Below are 7,312 nucleotides of genomic sequence, written 5' to 3' on the forward strand. Positions count from 1 at the left end.
GCGAGGAGGAAAATCCTTATATAAGATTGACATAGATTAGATATTAGGAAGAGTACTAATGAAACCTTTAATGGGCTCGATTCATCGCTAGTGCTATGGTCTTCTTGCCAAAAGATTGTATTGTGTATATTGGTGAAATACATTTTATTTGTACATATATATATTTGTTGAATCCCCTGCACACTAGGTAGCATGAAAGTCGTTGCTCCACCACTATAGTCTTCTTCTTTCCTTGTGGTCAATTATGAGTCGTTATTTCCTGTCTATGAAGTTATATTGAAGACATTATACTAGAAATATATTTGGGTATTATATTGCCTTTATCCCTGATTTTTATTATTTTCAGAGTTGCTGCCAAACTTGTTTTATTAGACCATGATGAATGCTTGGACATATGGTGTGGATACAATAAGCAATTTGCCTAGTAATTTTCTTGATGGAATTCTAGGGAGCTTGCCTTGGAAAGATGTCGTGAAGACCAGTATCTTGGCAAAAGACTGGAGGTACAAATGGGTAACACGGCAACAACTTGATTTTAATGATGAGTTTTTCAAGCCTTTCAAACAAGATGAAGAAGCAAAGAGAATCATTTACCAAGTCCTATTACTCCATAAAGGATCAATATTAAAGTTTAGACTCCAAGGTCGTAGTTTTAGGAGTTGTCCTGATATTGATCATTGGAATCACTTTTTGACGAAGAAAAATGTCTAGGAATTCACCCTTCATGTCAACTTCGAAAACAAATATCATTTACCTCATCATCTTTTTACATTCCAGCAATTACAGTATTTGGAACTTCAATATTGCTTGTTCCACCCTCCACAAGGTTTCAAAGGGTTTGAGAAGCTTATTAATCTCCATCTAAAACATGTCACTTTTGTTCCATCAATATTTACAAATCTCATCTCTAAAAGCCCGTTGCTTGAACGATTGAGGTTGTGTTGGTGCACAAAATTTGACACCCTTGAAATTGATGCCGCAAATCTCAAATTCTTTGAGTTTCAAGGAAAATCAAAATTCATTTCCTTCAAGAACGCTCCTATGCTTGAAAAAGTTACTGTGTGTTTCACTGGATTTTTGACTGATATATCTCCTTTTTGCTATAATCTTACAAAGTTCTTCCATTACATGCTCTCACTGCTAGAACTGCATCTATGTGATTCAACATTAGAGGTAACATACATTATTTGTGATATACTAATTATATTATTATCATAACAAATGATTGACGTAACTTTTGACTTGCTTCTAGTACTTGATCATGGGTGGTGTACCAGAGAGTCCCCCGACTGCTCTGAACAATATCAAATCTCTCAAGTTTTTGAGCATGTCTTTAAGAAACGTTAAGGAGGTTTCAGGTGCTGTTTACTTGATGACAAGTTGTCTTACAACATCTTACAATTGAATTTGTAAGCATGCACTCTCTTGTTTTTTTTTTATCATCATTAATTTGAATTCGCCTAATTAACTGTTCCTTGGAAATTCTTTTAGCACTCTATAGTAGTGGCGGAGCTAGAAATTTTAATAAGAGGGTTCAAAATCTGAGAAGTAAACACACGAACTAGTGAAAGGGGGTTCGACATCTATTATACATACCTAAAAAATAATTTTAATCATGTATAAATTGTAATATTTTTTGCCGAGGGGGTTTGGATGAACCCCTCATTATATGCTGCCTCCGCCCCTGCTCTAGAGGGTTAATGTTGAAGGTGTTGTAGAATTTCTGTTGGGTTTTGCAAGGTGTGAATGAGAAATAAAAAAGAGAAAATGAAAAGTGGAAGAACCAATGAAAGTGGGGAAACCAATTTTGGAGGGAAAATGAAAAGTCATCATTGCAAAAGTGCAAATGAAAGGTCATTTTTACCATATCGGTAGAAGAAAGGAAATTGTTGTCCTTATATTAGGAAACACTTCTTTTAGTTCTTAAAGGGTTAAGAAGAAGGTGCCCCCTCGCGCCGTCGTCGTCGCTTGCTCGGCCTCGGCCTCAGCTTCGGCTTCGGCTTCGGATTTGGATTTGGATTTGAATTTGGCAACTGATTTGATTGATAATATTTTTGGACAAAATTTATTTAATCAATCTTGTTAAATCATTTCCTTTCTCTTATAAATTAATTCATAATGTTAATTAAATAACATAATTAATTTGGCGCAACTGAATTTATTTGAAATTCACGTGTAATGGTAATCCTTCCAAAAAGTCGTTACTTTTCCCAAACGGTAATCCTTTCGAAAAGTCGTTACTTTTCCCAAAGAACACAATGTTCTGGAAAAAAATGGGGCTGAATAGATTTTTCTGAATAGACGCATTCGTTGCTGCAAATGGCTATAAATAAGAGGTCTTTTTCGTTTTTTCAAACACTGAAAATTTTTTCTCTCTGCATACATATTCTTACATAAATAAAATAGTCGATTGACTGAGTATGTGTGTGCTCTTGTTGCTGTTCTTGCATTCACTGAAGTTATTGAAGTTTGAGGTACCGCTACTTCTTTAACAGTTTAATCCATTTTATCTTGGGAGGAATTAATCTGCAACCTCGGGTACAGTGAGGGGATTAAATTTCTTAAGGAAACACAGTGGTTTCTGTGGACTCGGATTAAAAAAAATCATTTTGTCAATTTCATCTTTTTCTGTTTCTGTATTTTTTACTAACCTGAATACAGGAGATAACAATCTTAAGAAATTTAATAGTTTCTGTATTTGAGGTTTCTGGAGATTAAAACCTTTATGGTTTTCTACTCTGTTTGAATTTTAAAATTCATTCGGTTAACGATTAAAAGAACATAAAAACTTTATCGTTAAATCAGAAACAGTCTGTGTAAGGATTTAGTCTTTACTGGTAGTATTTCACATACTAAATTGTCTGCCATTTGTGACAGAAAAAATAACTAATTCAAGTCAAGTAAATGCTGGAACAGTAAGTGCTGCAACAACATCGGTTGCACACAATCGTTCAAATGTTGCCCTAGCACCGGCTGAGAAACCTGCAAAGTTTTCTGGAGTCGACTTCAAGAGATGGCAGCAAAAGATGTTCTTCTATCTAACTACGTTGAGTCTGCAGAGGTTCATTAATGAGAACGTTCCTGTTATGTCGGATGAAACTCCGCCTGAAGAACGATTCTTGGTAACAGAAGCATGGACACATTCTGATTTTTTGTGTAAAAATTATATTCTGAGTGGCCTGCAGGATGATCTGTACAATGTGTACAGTAATATGAAAACCTCAAAAGAACTCTGGGATGCTTTAGAAAAGAAGTACAAAACAGAGGATGCCGGAATGAAGAAGTTTATTGTGGCAAAGTTTCTGGACTATAAGATGATAGACAGTAAGACCGTCGTCACCCAAGTTCAAGAATTGCAGGTCATAATCCATGATCTCCTTGCTGAAGGTATAAATTTATTTAATACCTATGTTGGAAATATTAAGTTTATTCTTAATACTCACATAATCTTTAATGTAGGATTGGTTGTGAATGATGCGTTTCAAGTGGCTGCAATTATTGAGAAGTTACCTCCATTGTGGAAGGACTTCAAAAACTACTTGAAACATAAACGCAAGGAGATGACTGTTGAAGATCTCATGGTAAGGCTGAGAATCGAAGAGGATAACAAGGCCGCAGAAAAGAGATCGCGTGGTAATTCAGCAATATCTGGAGTAAATATTGTTGAAGAAGATCCCACAAAATCAAAGAAAAGAAAGAAAGCATCTGGTCCAAAGAGCAATCCTCCTAAGAAGAAATTCAATGGAAGCTGCTTCAACTGTGGCAAACGTGGTCATAAGGCTACTGAATGTAGGGGTCCCAAGAAGGACAAGAAGAAGGATCAAGCAAATTTGGCTGAATCCAAAGGAGAGATGGACGATCTTTGTGCAATGCTTTCAGAATGCAACTTGGTTGGAAATCCAAGAGAATGGTGGATAGATTCTGGTGCCTCATGCCATGTTTGTGCCAACAAAGAATTATTTTCATCATATACTCCAGCACCTACAGACGAGAAGTTGTTTATGGCAAATTCCGTTGTTGCAAAGGTGGAAGGAACTGGCAAGATCCTCCTAAAGATGACATCAGGCAAGGTGGTGACTTTGAACAGGGTCTCGTATGTTCCGGAATTGCGAAAGAACCTAGTTTCTATACCAGTTCTGACTAAGAATGGATTCAAATGTGTATTTGTTTCTGATAAAGTTGTAGTAAGTAAGAATGAGATGTATGTAGGAAAAGATTACCTCATTGAGGGCCTTTTTAAACTCAATGTAATTGCAGTTGATATGAATAAAGATTCTGCTTCTTCTTACTTGCTTGAGTCTAAATGTTTATGGCATGAACGTTTGGGACACGTTAATAACAAAACCTTGCGAAAAATGATTAGCTTAAATGTTTTGCCTAAATTTGAGTGCAATAAATCAAAATGTCAAGTTGCGTTGAATCTAAGTATGCTAAGCATCCTTATAAATCTGTTGCAAGGAAGTCATATCCTTTAGAACTAATTCACACTGACATTTGTGACATGAAGTCAACACCAACACGTGGTGGGAAAAAGTATTTCATAACTTTTATTGACGATTGCACTAGATATTGTTATGTCTATTTGCTAAATGGTAAGGATGAAGCAATAGATGCATTTAGGCAATATAAAACTGAAGTTGAAAATCAGTTGGATAGAAAGATCAAAATGATCAGAAGTGACAAAGGTGGAGAATATAAATCTCCATTTGCAGAAATATGTTTGGAAAATGGAATAATCCATCAAACTACTGCTCCTTACTCTCCACAATCTAATGGAATTGCAGAAAGGAAAAACCGAACTTTAAAGGAAATGATGAATGCCTTACTTATAAGTTCAGGTTTACCATAGAACCTGTGAGGGAGGCTTTTACAGCAAATCGAATACTCAATAGAGTGCCTCATACGAAGACACATGTTATTCCATATGAGAAATGGAAAGGTAGAAAACTCAACTTGAAATATTTCAAAGTGTGGCGGTGTCTTGACAAAGTCCAGGTTCCTATACCTAAGAGGGTGAAAATAGGGCCTAAGACTGTAGATTGTGTATTCATTGGATATGCCACAAACAGTAAGGCATGTCGATTTTTGGTTCATAAGTCCGAACATCCGGATATTCATGATAATATGGTAATGGAATCAAATAATGCTGAAATTTTTGAACATATCTATCCGTATAAAACTAGACTTGAGTCATCTAGTGGAGGGTCTAAACAACCTCGAGAAGAACCAAAAGAGAATGAAACCAATGAAGAGAGTCCAAGGCGCAGTAAACGTCAAAGGACAGCTACTTCATTTGGATCTGATTTTGTAACATTCCTTCTTGAAAGTGAGCCTCAAACATTCAAGGAAGCAATATTGTCTAGCGACTTAACCTCTTGGAAGGAGGCTGTCAATAGTGAGATTGAATCAATCTTAAGCAATCATACCTGGGAGTTGGTTGATCTTCCTCAAGGGAACAAACCTTTGGGTTCTAAATGGATATTCAAAAAGAAGATGAAAGATGATGGAACTATTGACAAATATAAAGCAAGACTTGTTGTCAAAGGCTTTAGACAGAAAGAAGGTCTTGATTATTTTGACACATACTCGCCAATGACTAGGATTACATCAATTCGGATGTTAATTGCCCTAGCTGCAGTATACAGTCTTGAAATCCATCAAATGGATGTGAAAATCGCATTCTTAAATGTAGAGCTGGAGGAAGAAATCTACATGGAACAGCCTGAGGGCTTCGTAGTTCCCGGCAAAGAAAAGAAAGTATGCAAACTTGTTAAGTCACTTTATGGACTAAAACAAACACCGAAACAATGGCATGCAAAGTTTGATCAAACCATGTTGTCAAATGGATTTAAGATCAATGAGTGTGATAAATGTGTTTACATTAAAGACACTACGGATCAAGAAGTCATTGTATGCCTATACGTGGATGACATGCTGATAATGAGCAAGGACATTGCCAATATAAAAGCTACTAAGCGTATGCTTGCTAGTAAGTTTGATATGAAAGATCTAGGAGTAGCCGATTTAATATTGGGTATAAAGATTCACAAAACTCCTAACGGTATAGCATTGTCTCAATCTTATTATATTCAAAAGGTACTTAAAAAGTTCAAGTATTTGAATTTCAAAAAGGCAAAGACTCCAATTGATGTGAACCTTAATCTTGCTAAGAATAAAGGTGAAAGTCAGTCTCAATTGGATTACGCCAGAGTATTGGAAAGTTTGATGTATGTCATGAATTGTACAAGACCAGACATAGCCTACGCTATAAGTAAACTGAGTCGATACACAAGTAATCCCAATCAAAATCTTTGGTTGGCAATGAAGAGGGTTTTGGGGTACTTAGAAGACACTCAAAACTATGCTTTGCATTACAACAAATATCCAGCAGTTCTTGAAGGATATAGTGATGCAAATTGGATTATTGGGTCAACTGAAACGAAATCCACGAGAGGATATGTTTTCACTATTGGTGGAGGAGCAATATCTTAGAAATCATCCAAACAAACATATATAGCTCGCTCTACAATGGAGTCAGAATTCATCGCCTTAGACAAGGCAGGTGAAGAAGCTGAATGGCTCTGGAATTTCTTAGAAGATATTCCGTTTTGGCCCAAACCAATGGCCCCTATATGTTTACACTGCGATAGTCAAGCTGCAATAGGAAGGGCTGGAAGCGTTATGTATAACGGGAAGTCTCGTCACATAAGACGAAGACATAACTCTGTTAGACAACTACTCTCTAGTGGAATTATCACAATTGACTATGTAAAGTCAAAGGATAATGTGTCGGATCCACTTACAAAAGGCCTAACTAGAGAGGGAGTTGAGAGATCATCGACGGGAATGGGACTATGGCCGAGAACAAGTCATCGTGGCGGTAACTCTACCTAGAAGACTGGAGATCCCAAGATCTAGGTTCAAGGAGATCAAACAAATTAAAGTCATAGATGACGGTTCAACATTGTCAAAACATATTTGATGGTCCATTCTCATGATGAGACAATGTTCAGTAACCAGGATAAAGGCATAAGGACTTTTTAATGGTTTCTAAGTTTGATACAGGGTATATCAAATAGTGTATCTACGGGATAACACAGTTAGAAACCACCTATGTAAGTGTGAAGTGTAAGCCGCTTCAAAGAGAATCCAGTAAGGCCAGTTCTCTAAGCACTTATTAACCGAGATGTGTTCATGGCTGAAACGAACAAAACAATGAGAATAAAAAACAGTTCAAGGGTTGATTGTGTGACTTATGTTGTCTAGGTATACACAAAAGCTCGAGGGTTCAAAGATATCAAATCTACCGATT

At 36.5% G+C, this 7,312-nt stretch overlaps 1 pseudogene; it reads left to right on the plus strand.

Annotated features, from left to right (window-relative positions):
* Positions 1-375: 375 nt before the first annotated feature.
* LOC125852876 (F-box/FBD/LRR-repeat protein At1g13570-like) lies at positions 376-1,545 on the plus strand (annotated as a pseudogene).
* Positions 1,546-7,312: the final 5,767 nt, after the last annotated feature.

The sequence above is a fragment of the Solanum stenotomum genome, unplaced genomic scaffold (assembly GCF_019186545.1).
Source record: "Solanum stenotomum isolate F172 unplaced genomic scaffold, ASM1918654v1 scaffold6404, whole genome shotgun sequence".
In the NCBI taxonomy this organism is placed as follows: Eukaryota; Viridiplantae; Streptophyta; class Magnoliopsida; order Solanales; family Solanaceae; genus Solanum; species Solanum stenotomum.